Here is a 16,733-nt window from a genome sequence, read left to right on the forward strand (position 1 = left end):
CTCCTCTCCGAACAAATGATATAGCCCCAGGTCACCCAGCGTGTTCTCTTCGGCGTGACCAGATCCGCTCATATATTATCCTCTGTACCACCCCGTCCCGACGTCACCATGCATACCGGAAATGCTGCTCTTGAAATTTCCGTTGCATCATCCTCGGCGTCCGTCGCACTGCTCCTTCTGTAGGGCTCTATACACTCTTTGACCTTAATTAATTTCAGGAAAATAGGCCGTTCTACCTCTTCGTGTAATAGGCTGTGTAATGAAGTAAGGGCTAAGACGTAGAACGGCCTATTGACATAGCTCGACTGCATGGGGGAATTGTGTAAAATCCTGGTTAGTGTCTCGGAGAGGCTGCAAGATCCAAGTAAATTCAGTAGAATTTCTGGTTGCAATTCTTATATCATATCATAGCTCAGTCGATTAAGGCAGCATCTGGGATGCTCTCGGATGTAAGTTCGAACCCTCGTCACGGCCCTTATGGAATTGTTCATTTGATGCATCACGCTATTGTGATTTCTGTGTGTTATATGGGTTCCAACTTGTACATACCAGGGCTCACATTAAGACTGTTTTTACAATGTTTGATCAGAGCAGACTCGATCACATTTCATTCAACGAAACCCTTACTTTTAACAATACATTTTGCCCCTCTGAAGTCGATAGAATGATTGCATAAACTGGAATGTAAATTCAATGCACTGGAGTGCTGGGCTGTACGAATAGCATATGAATGTTGCTTTAAACGCGAGGAAAGAGATTTACCTGTCTGACCGATGTAAACACATGTACACTCATTACAAGGGATAGAATACACACAACCTGCTACAGACGAGGGCGAGTTTTTAATGAACATAGACTTAACTGTATTATCATTTTTGAACATTGTGTTAATATTAAAGTTTTTCACGCCTGGGGCAAGATGTACTAGACCATCGAAATATGGTAATAACAACGAGTTTTTCAGTTCTGGTTTAGATTTGGAAGCTTGCTTGTTTGATTTTACCCTCGAAATTGGTTTGGTATAGGTACGTTGAAGATATTTTATGCCTGTGGCCAGTTAACCATGACCAAACTGATTTTCTCATTCAACTTAATTCGCTGGTTCCATCAATTAAATTCACAATTGAAAATTAAATGAATGGTGTTCAGCCTTTTTTAGACATCACGATTCATAGAATCGGTAGGAGTTTCAAATTCAGTTTGTATGGGAAACCTACCAATGTGTGCTCGTATGTTCATTTTTACTCAAATCATCATGTTCAGGTCAAGCGGGCAGTTTTTTTGGGTATATTTCTCAGAGCCCTGAGGGTTTACAATCCAGAATATTTTGATGAAAAAATAACGAATATATTTGAAATCGGGAAGAAGATGAAATACCCCCAAATCGGTATTGGATCTTGCGTTTGGTCAAGCAAAAAGGACGTTCTACAAACAAGCTCCCAAGTCTAAACCAGAACTGGAAAACTCGTTGGTATTACCATATTTCGATGGTCTAGCACATCTTACCCCAGGCCTAAAACACCTTAATATTAACGCAGTTTTCAAAGATGATAGTACAGTTAAGTCCATGTTAATTAAGAACTCACTCTACTCTGTAGCAGATTGTGTGTACTCCATGTCTTGTAATGAGTGTGTAAGTGTTTACATAGGTCAGACTGGTAAATCTCTATTCACGTTTAAAACAACATTCATATGCTAATCGTAAAGCCCAACACTCCAGTGCATTGTATTTACATTCCTGTTTGTGAGATCATTCTAGTAACTTCATTGGGGCAAAATGTATTGTTAAAAGTAAGGGTTTCGTTGAACGAAATGTGATATAGTCTGCTCTGATCAAACATTGTTACAACAGCCTTAATGTGAGCCCTGGTATGTACAAGTTGGATCCCCATATAAGCCTCAATATGGCACTTTTATATATCTTCCATTTGTGGACATTAATAGAAGCTGCCTCGTATGGGCCAATAGGCCTTCTGCAATTACCTTCTTATGTTTCCTTTCCTTCACCTTTTCTTGGTGGTCAAGAGATCTGCCGTGGCAGGTATAAAGGTCTGATCAACAATGTTTCCATCTTCATTCTGCTTTGCTCTGATGAAGGCGAGTTAAGCCGAAAACGCGTTAAGCATTCTATATTTTTTACATGTGGTTTTTCCGCATACTTGGATCAGTGTTTTTGTGATTGTGTATGTGTGTGTGTGTAAATCACGAAAATTAACTCGTGTTGAAAAATGTGACAGTATCAGATCACGGAGGCAGAATTGAAATAGGAATTTCCTTAAGTACTTTCGTATATTAATATATCTGGAGAAGGAAAAGGAAACTTCATATTAATATACGAAAGTACTTAAGGAAATTCCTGTTTCAATTCTTCCTCCATGGAGTGACACTTATTATATTATATATATATAAATATATATATATATATATATATATATATATATATATATATATATATATATATATATATATATATATATATATATATATATTTATATATATATATATATATATATATATATATATATATATATATATATATATATATATATATATATATATATATATATATATATATATATATATATATATATATATAGACGTGACGTGACGACAGTGTCCCCCTAGTCAGTGTCACCAGAGCAGAACCCCTGTGTGTGCTCGAATCCATGGTGTACAAAGCAGCTTTATCCTTCCCATCAGGATCAGCAGGTGGGTTCACAGGACTACGACCCAACCACATTAAACAAATGCTCAACCCTGCACTGGGAGACATTGCACAGGGCCTCCTGGTCGAACTAACTAGATTCGCCAACACATGTCTAGCTGGCAACATACCAGAGACCATACGGCCTCTCTTTTTTGGCGCTACCCTCTGTGCCCTGAGGAAAAAAGATGGACGAATCAGACCGATAGCTGTGGGCAATTCACTCCGGCGTCTCGTCGCTAAGGCTGCTGCTAGAGCAGTTAGTCAGGCAGCAGCCGACATGCTGAAGCCAAAACAGCTTGGGTTTGGCATTCCCCAAGGGTGTGAGGCAGCGGCTCATGCAGCTAGAGCCTACATTGCCAACATTACGAATGAAAAAGCCCTGATAAAGCTGGACTTCAAAAATGCTTTCAATCTGGTTAGAAGGGATGCAGTACTCAGTGCAGTTCATCGCCTTTTTCCTTCCCTCTACCCGTTTGTAAACTCATGCTACAGCAAGAATCTAACTCTGCTTTTTGGGGAACATGAAATTGAATCACAAGAAGGTGTCCAACAAGGTGACCCCCTTGCTCCTTTTCTGTTCTGCCTAGTTATCAAGGAAGTCACCGATAACCTGTCCAGTGAGCTCAACATTTGGTTTTTGGATGATGGTACTCTAGCCGGCTCCCCAGCCTCACTCTTGGACGACATAAGAATAATCCAGGAGCAAGGAGCAAGCCTAGGCCTCACCCTGAACCCTTCCAAGTGCGAAATAACCTCCATCAACCAGCACATAATAGAGCAAATAAAGGTTGTTTTGCCTGACATTCATACAACCAACCCTGAGGACAGCACACTCCTAGGTGCTCCTCTTGGAAGGAATGCCATCGACGGTGTCCTCAGTAAGAAGATCACTCACCTGAAGAGGATGAACGAGAGGATTGAAGACATCGTTGCTCATGATGCACTTTACCTCATCACCAGATGCTTGTCCCTCCCCAGGCTGACCTACTTTCTAAGATGTTCGCCATCTTTCAACAATATTAAATTAGAAGAGTATGACAGCTTGCTGAAATCAACACTAGAAAAAGCCCTCAATCTTTCCCTCAGCGACTCACAGTGGAAACAGGCCTCCCTCCTGTCAGACTCGGGGGCCTTGGCGTGCGCACAGCAACACAAATTGCTGTACCAGCGTTCCTGTCCTCTTCAGTGGGGTCTGACAACTTGGTGAAGGAAATCCTACCTGAGCACCTAGTTCAACAGGCTGGGGTACATGATCCCAGCTTCACAGACTGCACAACCAAATGGGTCTCTCTCGCTGGACCAGCACCCCAACCACCGCCTTCTGAAGCCCATAAGCAATCCAGCTGGGATCGCCCCATTGCCGACCAAGAAGCTGCAACTTTACTAGAAGCTGCGACAACACCACATGACACTGCCCGACTTAGAGCTGTAGCAGCTCCCCATGCAGGTGATTTCCTATTAGCAACCCCAATGTCAGCAACCGGCCCCCGTCTCACACCGCAGGCCCTCCAAATTGCCGTGGCTCTCCGCCTAGCTGCCCTAATCCACACCGAATACAGGTGTATTTGCGGCGAGGCAGAGGCCAACAGATATGGACGGCATGGCCTTCTTTGCCAAAGGACGGGAGGATGGCATGCAAGACACGGCGAGGTTAATGACATTATTAAGAGAAGCCTTACCACAGCCGGTTGTCCAGCAGAGAGAGAGCCCCGTTACCTATTGTCCCGCAACACTGATGAGCCTGTCGGTCGCCCAGACGGAATTACGGTGAACCCCTGGAAGAATGGTAGACAGTTGGTGTGGGACTACACTTGCGTTTCAACTTTAGCCAATACCTATGTTGACTTCAGTGCTACACAAGCAGGAGGAGCTGCCAATCACCAGGAAGCGGCCAAGTCACGTAAATACAGAGACCTTGAGCACCACTACAATTTTGTCCTTATTGCCTCAGAGACACTTGGTGCCTGGGGTAAAAGTGCTGCTAGCTTTTTGAAGGAGTTGGGGTCTAAGCTAATCGAAACAACTAGAGACCCTAGAGCTGCCAGTTTTCTTTTTCAGCGCCTTAGTGTGGCAATCCAGAGAGGAAATGCTCACTGCATCCACGGTTCCTGTCCGCCATCTGAGGAGCTGGAGGAGCTGTTCAACTTGTGACAAGCAGCCTTGTACCCTGCATGTAATCAATATTGTAACTTTTTTTGTGTAATGACATTTTCAAATAAAGTTAGATAAATATACACACTTAACAAAAGAATAGGGGTGGTAGGAGAAGAAAATATCAAAGTGTTCAGTGAGGAACCACAAGGTCTTCTCTGAGTACTCTTTATTTTCTTCTCCGAGGCTATGGGTCCCTACACTTGCACCAGAGGTGGTACCCCTTCTAGGTTTTTAAAATTATATATATATATATATATATATATATATATATATATATATATATATATATATATATATATATATATATATATATATATATATATATATATATATATATATATATATATATTCGAATCCTGGCCGGGTCAAAGTGTTCTTAGTGATATATATATATATATATATATATATATATATATATATATATATATATATATATATATATATATATATATATATATCACTAAGAACACTTTGACCCGGCCAGGATTCGAATCCTGGCCGGGTCAAAGAGTTCTTAGTGATATATGGCTTGCGCGTTCATGCAGCTTTCTCACATATATATATATATATATATATATATATATATATATATATATATATATATATATATATATATATATATATATATATATATATATATATATATATTATTAAATATGACCGAAAAAGTAAGATTAATAATTCTAACACGAATTTTCTCAATGTTTCTTATATTCTTTTTCACTGTTGATGGTAACAGAAAAATCAATTCTCCAAAATTCATTTTTATTTCTAGTCTGACGCAACACTTGAACGTGTTTCGTAAAACTTATTACATTTTCAAATACTTTAGTTTACACACACACAACTATAACTGAACAGAGATCAAACAGCTTCGATTTTATACCTGCATTTGGGTGAGGTGATATGTTACAACAGTTCTGGATGAGGTGAAAACAAACTTTCAACACAAGATAGAACACGAAACAATGGGTATAATATTTTGTAAGTTAAAGGGAAGAATGGAAGAAATTGCAAAGGGCCTATTGGCTCATATTTCTTGATGCTTCTATATTGGTGCGGAGTCTTGAAGTGGGTAGAATATAGTTGTGCATTAATTGGCTGTTGATTGCTGGTGTCGACTTCTTAATGTGTAGTGCCTCGCAGATATCAAGCCGCCTGCTATCGCTGTATCTATCGATGAAAACAAACTTTCAACACAAGACAGAACACGAAACAATGGATATAATATTTTGTAAGTTAAAGGGAAGAATGGAAGTAATTGCAAAGTGCCTATTGGCTCATATTTCTTGATGCTTCTATATTGGTGCGGAGTCTTGAAGTGGGTAGAATATAGTTGTGCATTAATTGGCTGTTGATTGTTGGTGTCGACTTCTTAATGTGTAGTGCCTCGCAGATATCAAGCCGCCTGCTATCGCTGTATCTATCGATGATTTCCGTGTTTTGTCTTAAGACTTCTCTGGCGATGGTCTGGTTGTGAGAAGAGATTATATGTTCCTTAATGGAGCCCTGTTGCTTATGCTTCGCCATGGATTCTCCCCTAGGTGTCCTATTTGCAAACTTCTACATGGGTACCATCGAACAAAAGGTCTTAGTCGACATGAACTTGAAACCAGCCAAATACTGCAGGTATGTTGATGACATTTTTACTGATGTACCTGATGTCAGACATCTGCAGGAGCTGAAGGAGGCATTTGAGCGGAATTCTGTGTTGCATTTCACTTACGAGATGGAGAAGGATGGGAAGCTGACCTTTCTAGATGTAACAGTCAAGGAAAGGAGCGGAGGTTTCCACACTGCCGTCTACACTAAGGAAACAAACATAAGAATGTGCCTCAGTGCCAACAGTGACTGCCCAGAAAGGTACAAGAAGAGTGCCGTTAACGCTTATGTCGACCGTGCTCTCAGCCACAGCTCAGGATGGAAGCAAGTCGATGAAGAACTCTGTAGGGTAAGGCTGGTCCTAGTCAACAACGGCTTCTCCAATGGTTTCGTTGAAGACATCATAAGAAGGAAGGTGAAACGCCATGCAACCTCTGAAGAGACAAGTAACATAACACCTGTACCCCCTATTAGACTATTTTACAGAAACTTCTTTTCCACAGCTCATAAAACAGAGGAAAGGGTCCTGAAAGATATTGTTAATAGAAACGTTATCCCTACAGACAAAAATCAGACGATACAATTGACGATGTACTATAAAACCAAGAAAACGACCAACCTACTCATGAGAAACTCTCCAGACACAAAACAGAACGCTTTAAAAGAGACCAATGTCGTCTATGCCTTCAAATGCCCACTTGGGGACTGTAAGCCCCAAAGAATTCAGTATATAGGCAAGACAACATCTCTTTCCAGGCGATTAACGATGCATAAGCAACAGGGCTCCATTAAGGAACATATAATCTCTTCCCACATCTAGACTATCACCAGAGAAGTCTTAAGAAAAAACACGGAAATCATCGATAGATACAGCGATAGCAGACGGCTTGATATCTGCGAGGCACTACACATTAAGAAGATGACACCATCAATCAACAGCCAATTAATGCACAACTATATTCTACCCACTTCAAGACTCTGCACCAATATAGGAGCATCAAGAAATATGGGCCAATAGGCCCTTTGCAGTTACTTCCATTCTTCCCTTTAACTTACAAAATATTATACCCATTGTTTCGTGTTTTGTCTTGTGTTGAAAGTTTGTTTTCACCTCATCCAAAACTGTTGTAACATATCACCTCACCCAAATGCAGGTATAAAATCGAAGCTGTTTGATCTCTGTTCAGTTATAGTTTTGTGTGTGTGTAAACTAAAGTCTTTGAAAATGTAATAAGTTTTACAAAACGCGTTCAAGTGTTGCGTCAGACTAGAAATAAAAATGAATTTTGGAGAATTGATTTTTCAGTTACCATCAGCAGTGAAAAAGAATATAAGAAACATTGAGAAAATTCGTGTTAGAATTATTAATCTTACTTTTTCGGTCATATTTAATAATATATGTCTACAGGAAAGACTGCTACCAATATATATATATATATATATATATATATATATATATATATATATATATATATATATATATATATATATATATATATATATATATATATATATATATATATATATATATATATATATTGTATTAAATATGACCGAAAAAGTAAGATTAATAATTCTAACACGAATTTTCACAATCTTTCGTACATTATGCTTCACTGTTGGAGGTAAATCAAAAATCACTTCTCCAAAATTCATTTTTATTTCTAGTCTGACGCGACACGGGCGCGTTTCGTAAAACTTATTACATTTTCAAAGACTTCACAAATACACAACTGATTAGAACTTGCGTTTCCCTGATTTTATATCTACATTTGAGTGAGGTGGGAAAGGTGATGTGGCATTACATTTGAGTGAGGTGGGAAGGATGATGTGGCATTAGAGGATATTAATAGGGTATTAAAAGTATCAACACAAGACAGAACACGAAACAATGGATATTGAATAGAAGTGTTTGTAGAAAGCCTATTGGTCCATATTTCTTGATGCTTCTATATTGGAGCGGAGTCTTGAGGTGGGTAGAATATAGTTGTGCAATAATTGGCTGTTGATTGCTGGTGTTGACTTCTTGATGTGTAGTGCCTCGCAAACGTCAAGCCGCCTGCTATCGCTGTATCTATCGATGATTTCTGTGTTGTTTACTAGGATTTCTCTGGCGATGGTTTGGTTATGGGAAGAGATTATATGTTCCTTAATGGAGCCCTGTTGTTTATGCATCGTTAAACGCCTAGAAAGAGATGTTGTTGTCTTGCCTATATACTGGGTTTTTTGGAGCTTACAGTCCCCAAGTGGGCATTTGAAGGCATAGACGACGTTAGTCTCTTTTAAAGCGTTCTGTTTCGTGTCTGGAGAGTTTCTCATGAGTAGGCTGGCCGTTTTTCTGGTTTTATAGTAAATCGTCAGTTGTATCCTCTGATTTTTGTCTGTAGGGATAACGTTTCTATTAACAATATCTTTCAGGACCCTTTCCTCTGTTTTATGAGCTGTGGAAAAGAAGTTCCTGTAAAATAGTCTAATAGGGGGTATAGGTGTTGTGTTAGTTGTCTCTTCGGAGGTTGCATGGCTTTTCACTTTCCTTCTTATGATGTCTTCGATGAAACCATTGGAGAAGCCGTTATTGACTAGAACCTGCCTTACCCTACAGAGTTCTTCGTCGACTTGCTTCCATTCTGAGCTGTGGCTGAGAGCACGGTCGACGTATGCGTTAACAACACTCCTCTTGTACCTGTCAGGGCAGTCGCTGTTGGCATTTAGGCACATTCCTATGTTTGTTTCCTTTGTGTAGACTGCAGTGTGGAAACCTCCGCCCTTTTCCATGACTGTTACATCTAGAAAAGGCAGCTTCCCATCCTTTTCCGTCTCGTAAGTGAAACGCAGCACGGAACTCTGCTCAAATGCCTCCTTCAGCTCCTGCAGATGTCTGACATCAGGTACCTGTGTAAAAATGTCGTCAACATACCTGCAGTATATGGCCGGTTTCAAGTTCATGTCGACTAAGACTTTTTGCTCGATGGTACCCATGTAGAAGTTTGCAAACAGGACACCTAGGGGAGAACCCATAGCGACCCCATCTACTTGCTTATACATATGCCCATCCGGGCTCAAGAAGGGTGCCTCTTTAGTACAAGCTTGGAGTAGTTTCCTCAGAATACTTTCTGGCATGTCAAGAGGAGTACAGGCTGGATCACGATACACTCTGTCGGCTATCATTCCGATTGTCTCGTCCACAGGTACGTTGGTAAACAGCGATTCTACGTCCAACGAGGCTCTTATCCCTGTGGCCCGTGCGCCCCGCAGTAAGTCCACAAATTCCTTTGGAGACTTCAGGCTGAAGGCGCAAGGAACATAAGGAGTCAGCAGGCCGTTGAGTCGCTTTGCCAATCTGTACGTGGGTGTGGGTATCTGGCTAATGATTGGCCGAAGTGGGTTTCCAGGCTTGTGCGTCTTGACATTTCCATACGCATATCCAGGTTTATATTCCCCAATGATCTTTGGCAGGTGGAGTCCGGATTTCTTGGCGTTCACAGTTTCGATCAGTTTGTTGACCTTTGTTTTTAATTCGGCTGTAGTGTCCTTCGTTACCCTTTGGAACTTAGTTTGGTCAGAGAGTATGATGTTCATTTTCGCCAGATATTCGTCTTTTTTAAGAATGACATATATTGGCGACTTGTCACCTCTCCTGACAACTATCTCCTTGTTCTCACGAAGGCTTTTAGCTGCCGCTCTAAGCTCGGGGGACAGTATGGTGCTTCTGTAGTTGCCTCGATTCTTTCCTCCTTCTGCAATAAGTTCTGCTTGTAAGGTATCTTTGGTAGTGACCTTCTTTTGTGTCTCGAGGTCGAATATGTCGTCCAACAGAATTTCCAACTCCACTTTCCGGGCCATTTCACTCGGTCTGGACATAACATGACAGTTTATGCCCAGATTTAGGAGAGTGACTTGGTCCTCAGTGAGGTTAATTCCTGCAAGGTTCAGGAAGCCATCTCTTGGTCGTGGAATTGCCATAGGTCCTCCATATAATGTTGTTAGTCGCCAATATATGTCATTCTTAAAAAAGACGAATATCTGGCGAAAATGAACATCATACTCTCTGACCAAACTAAGTTCCAAAGGGTAACGAAGGACACTACAGCCGAATTAAAAACAAAGGTCAACAAACTGATCGAAACTGTGAACGCCAAGAAATCCGGACTCCACCTGCCAAAGATCATTGGGGAATATAAACCTGGATATGCGTATGGAAATGTCAAGACGCACAAGCCTGGAAACCCACTTCGGCCAATCATTAGCCAGATACCCACACCCACGTACAGATTGGCAAAGCGACTCAACGGCCTGCTGACTCCTTATGTTCCTTGCGCCTTCAGCCTGAAGTCTCCAAAGGAATTTGTGGACTTACTGCGGGGCGCACGGGCCACAGGGATAAGAGCCTCGTTGGACGTAGAATCGCTGTTTACCAACGTACCTGTGGACGAGACAATCGGAATGATAGCCGACAGAGTGTATCGTGATCCAGCCTGTACTCCTCTTGACATGCCAGAAAGTATTCTGAGGAAACTACTCCAAGCTTGTACTAAAGAGGCACCCTTCTTGAGCCCGGATGGGCATATGTATAAGCAAGTAGATGGGGTCGCTATGGGTTCTCCCCTAGGTGTCCTGTTTGCAAACTTCTACATGGGTACCATCGAGCAAAAAGTCTTAGTCGACATGAACTTGAAACCGGCCATATACTGCAGGTATGTTGACGACATTTTTACACAGGTACCTGATGTCAGACATCTGCAGGAGCTGAAGGAGGCATTTGAGCAGAGTTCCGTGCTGCGTTTCACTTACGAGACGGAAAAGGATGGGAAGCTGCCTTTTCTAGATGTAACAGTCATGGAAAAGGGCGGAGGTTTCCACACTGCAGTCTACACAAAGGAAACAAACATAGGAATGTGCCTAAATGCCAACAGCGACTGCCCTGACAGGTACAAGAGGAGTGTTGTTAACGCATACGTCGACCGTGCTCTCAGCCACAGCTCAGAATGGAAGCAAGTCGACGAAGAACTCTGTAGGGTAAGGCAGGTTCTAGTCAATAACGGCTTCTCCAATGGTTTCATCGAAGACATCATAAGAAGGAAAGTGAAAAGCCATGCAACCTCCGAAGAGACAACTAACACAACACCTATACCCCCTATTAGACTATTTTACAGGAACTTCTTTTCCACAGCTCATAAAACAGAGGAAAGGGTCCTGAAAGATATTGTTAATAGAAACGTTATCCCTACAGACAAAAATCAGAGGATACAACTGACGATTTACTATAAAACCAGAAAAACGGCCAGCCTACTCATGAGAAACTCTCCAGACACGAAACAGAACGCTTTAAAAGAGACTAACGTCGCCTATGCCTTCAAATGCCCACTTGGGGACTGTAAGCTCCAAAAAAACCAGTATATAGGCAAGACAACAACATCTCTTTCTAGGCGTTTAACGATGCATAAACAACAGGGCTCCATTAAAGAACATATAATCTCTTCCCATAACCAAACCATCGCCAGAGAAATCCTAGTAAACAACACAGAAATCATCGATAGATACAGCGATAGCAGGCGGCTTGACGTTTGCGAGGCACTACACATCAAGAAGTCAACACCAGCAATCAACAGCCAATTATTGCACAACTATATTCTACCCACCTCAAGACTCCGCTCCAATATAGAAGCATCAAGAAATATGGACCAATAGGCTTTCTACAAACACTTCTATTCAATATCCATTGTTTCGTGTTCTGTCTTGTGTTGATACTTTTAATACCCTATTAATATCCTCTAATGCCACATCATCCTTCCCACCTCACTCAAATGTAATGCCACATCACCTTTCCCACCTCACTCAAATGTAGATATAAAATCAGGGAAACGCAAGTTCTAATCAGTTGTGTATTTGTGAAGTCTTTGAAAATGTAATAAGTTTTACGAAACGCGCCCGTGTCGCGTCAGACTAGAAATAAAAATGAATTTTGGAGAAGTGATTTTTGATTTACCTCCAACAGTGAAGCATAATGTACGAAAGATTGAGAAAATTCGTGTTAGAATTATTAATCTTACTTTTTCGGTCATATTTAATAAAATATGTCTACAGGAAAGACTGCTACCAAAATATACTAATATATATATTGGTGTATACTGGCAGCAGGTTTTCTTTCAAACATGTTTCATTGAATATGACCGCATATTCTGTATTTATTATTTTCTGGTTTAGGGCTTCTATCCCTCTAACTATTTTCTTAGCATCAGGGCTAAATTGAAATAGGAGTTCTCCAAAACTCATTTTCGTACTTTTAAGGTGAAGAAAAGAAGTGATTTACTATAGAGTGTATTACACTTATTTGTATAATTTGCACGACGTTTCGAACCTCCATGGTTCATTCTCAAGTGAACAGATCTTACAATACTAGTTGATTTTATACCCGCATTAGGTCAGGTGATAATACAATGAAGGTGAAAACATGGGGGGATACATAAGGGATAAACATAGAGCTGCAGAAGGCTTATTGGCCCATACGAGGCATCTCCTATCTAAACACAAAGATTAATCCAGTGTAATTGGCCTGTTATGTTGGACATTGTCTTCTGTGTTGGCATCGATATGTTCTTGTCTTGTCCTTACTCTCATGGTGGGTAGAGTAAATAGTTCCGTGATTTGGGTGTTCATGGTAGGTCGCTCTATTCTAAACGAAAAAGCTAATAATATTATAATAGGAGTAATATATAGGCCACCAAATTTAGACAGAATGGAAGCAAAGCATCTATGGGATGAAATATCTAGAGCATCTAGATCTAACAGTATTTATGTCATGGGTGACTTTAATTTTAGCGGAATAAGCTGGTTGAACAAAACAGGGAATAGTGAAGCAGAAGATTTTCTAGAATTAATTGACGATTGCTTTCTTACGCAACACATTAAGGAACCAACACGGGAAAATAATATTTTAGATTTAGTGTTAACTAACAGGGAAACGCAAATTAATGACATCGAAATAGGGAGTGAGCTAAGGAGCAGTGATCACAAAGAAATCAGATTTAGCATAGAATGGAATAGACCAGTAGGAGAAAATTCTGTTAAAGTGCCAGATTTTCGAAAAGCTGATTTTAATAGCCTAAGAAATTTTTTGGGTCAAATTGATTGGAAAGTCTTGGGTATGGGGTGTGGGCCGGTCTTGGAGCGAGACATGAACCCAGCGATAGGTGACTTAAATGGGGATTTCGATGTAGATTCAATATATAACTTATTTAAGAATATTCTAAACAAAGCACAGGAACGTAGTATACCATACAAATTGAATAGATCGAATACTAATGACCCAAAGTGGATAACAAAGAATTTGAAGAACCTTATAGGTAAAAAGAGAGCTTGGTACAAAAGGATTAAAAATGGGGAGGTCACTTTAGAACAGGAATTCGTACAACTGGTTAGAAATGTTAAAAAAGAGATAAAGAAAGCAAAAAGAAACTATGAAGCTCGCATAGCAGGGCAAGCAAAGACAAATCCTAAAGGGTTTTTTCAGTTATATCGTACCAAGACTAGGGAAAGGATAGGTCCATTAAAAACTGAGACAGGTCAAATAACAGATAGTGATGATGAGATGAGTAGTATTTTTAATAAATATTTTGTATCTGTATTTACTGAAGAGGAACTTAACAATATCCCTTCAGCCGAACAAGTCTATGTGGGTGGGGACGAGGACAGGTTGACGAGTTTAGCAGTTACCAGGGAGGATGTTCTTAAACAAATAGTAAAACTCAAACCAAACAAATCCCCAGGGCCGGATGAAGTGTTTGCCAGGGTGCTTAAAGAATGCAAAGAGGAGCTTTGTGACCCACTGTCAACCATATTTAATAAATCAATAGAGTCAGGCAGAGTGCCAGAGTTTTGGAAAGTTGCTAATGTGATACCAGTTTTTAAGAAAGGAGATAGATCACTTGCGTCTAACTATCGACCAATTAGCCTAACGTCTATTGTGGGAAAGTTACTCGAATCTATAATAGCAAATAAAATTCGTCTTCATCTTGAAAAACATAAATTAATAATTGAGTCGCAACATGGTTTTATAAATGGCCGTTCATGTTTAACAAATTTGTTATCTTTTTATTCTAGCATTGTTGAGGCAGTTGATAGTGGTAAGGATTGTGATGTTGTATACCTTGACTTTAGCAAAGCTTTTGATACAGTGCCACATGAAAGACTGATTAAAAAGATAGAGTCTCATGGTATTGGGGGTGCTATATTAAGCTGGATTAGGGCATGGCTATACCAAAGGAAACAGAGAGTTAGTATAAATGGAATCAAGTCAGAGTGGGAAAATGTTGTAAGTGGAGTGCCTCAAGGCTCTGTCCTGGGACCTCTGTTGTTTATAATATATATAAATGATTTAGATTCAGGTTTGAGTAGCAACATTTGCAAATTTGCCGATGATACGAAAATCGGTAGGGAAATTAATTCGGAGGAGGACTCACTATCACTTCAAGTTGATCTAGATAGGGTTTTGAAATGGTCAAAGGATTGGCAGATGCAGTTTAATGCTGATAAATGTAAAGTTCTGAGATTAGGTAATGATGATAGAGTTACAAGATACGAGCTAGATGGTGTTGAGATTGCGAAGTCGGATTGCGAAAGGGATCTGGGAGTTATGATTAGTAAGAATTTAAAACAAAAGGATCAATGCATAAATGTTCGTAATAAGGCAAATCGGACACTTGGATTTATTAATCGCAGCGTTAGTAACAAGACACCTGGTGTGGTTCTCAAGCTATATCTTGCTCTAGTTAGGCCCCATTTAGATTATGCAGTTCAGTTTTGGTCGCCATATTATAGAATGGATATAAATTCACTTGAACGTGTCCAGCGTAGGATGACTAAGTTAATTCCCCAAATTAGAAATCTTTCATATGAAGAAAGATTAACAAAGCTTAAGTTGCATTCACTGGAAAGGCGAAGAGTTAGGGGTGACATGATAGAGGTTTACAAGTGGATGAATGGACAAAACCGGGGGGATATTAATAGGGTATTAAAAGTATCAACACAGGACAGAACACGAAACAATGGGTATAAATTGGATAAGTTTAGATTTAGGAAAGACTTGGGTAAATACTGGTTCAGTAACAGGGTTGTTGATTTGTGGAACCAATTGCCGCGTAACATTGTGGAGGTGGTGTCCCTCGATTGTTTCAAGCACGGGTTGGACAAGTATATGAGTGGGATTGGGTGGTTATAGAATAGGAGCTGCCTCGTATGGGCCAATAGGCCTTCTGCAGTTACCTTTGTTCTTATGTTCTTATGTTTGTGTTTAGATAGGAGATGCCTCGTATGGGCCAATAAGCCTTCTGCAGCCCCTATGTTTATCCCTTATGTATCCCCCCATGTTTTCACCTTCATTGTATTATCACCTGACCTAATGCGGGTATAAAATCAACTAGTATTGTAAGATCAGTTCACTTGAGAATGAACCATAAGGTTCGAAACGTCGTGCAAATTATACAAATAAGTGTAATACACTCTATAGTAAATCACTTCTTTTCTTCACCTTAAAAGTACGAAAATGAGTTTTGGAGAACTCCTATTTCAATTAAGCCCTGATGCTAAGAAAATAGTTAGAGGGATAGAAGCCCTAAACCAGAAAATAATAAATACAGAATATGCGGTCATATTCAATGAAACATGTTTGAACGAAAACCTGCTGCCAGTATACACCAATATAAACCCACATGACCCAGCAGTCCGCAATACAGAGTTTACCTATAGGTATAGGCAAGAGCTCATTCGGCATCAACTAAACAAGAAGAAGGAAGCCCTCCAAACCTTTATAGAGCAGGCGGATCATCTGTTAAACAAATGGACCCAGTACGACATCCCTATCCAACTCAAGCAAACCATCAACAGTGAACTATTTAACCTGAAACAACAACATAAAACTCTTGTAGAAACAAAGACACTCCGTAAGTTAACATCCCTAAACGGTGGACAGCTAAAAATCCCTCGTCCTAAAGATGGCTACTTTAACCTGACTTCTTATGATCTTACCCAGGACCAACGAGACCTCTTAAATCTTGGTCTGAATTGTCAATTATTATCTAAACCAAAGATGCATCAAAAACGCCTGGAAATCGAAATGCTTCTGGACGATATCCATAAGCTAGAAGACAACAAAAAAGTCATCACCACTGACACACTTCAAGCTGAACTACTTGCAGAAGAAGGGAAAAAACGAGGAACATATTCATCTACAATCTTAACCCCACGACTCAAAGAAGCAGCGAAACAACTAAAA

This window comes from Procambarus clarkii, chromosome 25, assembly GCF_040958095.1.
Source record: "Procambarus clarkii isolate CNS0578487 chromosome 25, FALCON_Pclarkii_2.0, whole genome shotgun sequence".
Taxonomy (NCBI): Eukaryota; Metazoa; Arthropoda; class Malacostraca; order Decapoda; family Cambaridae; genus Procambarus; species Procambarus clarkii.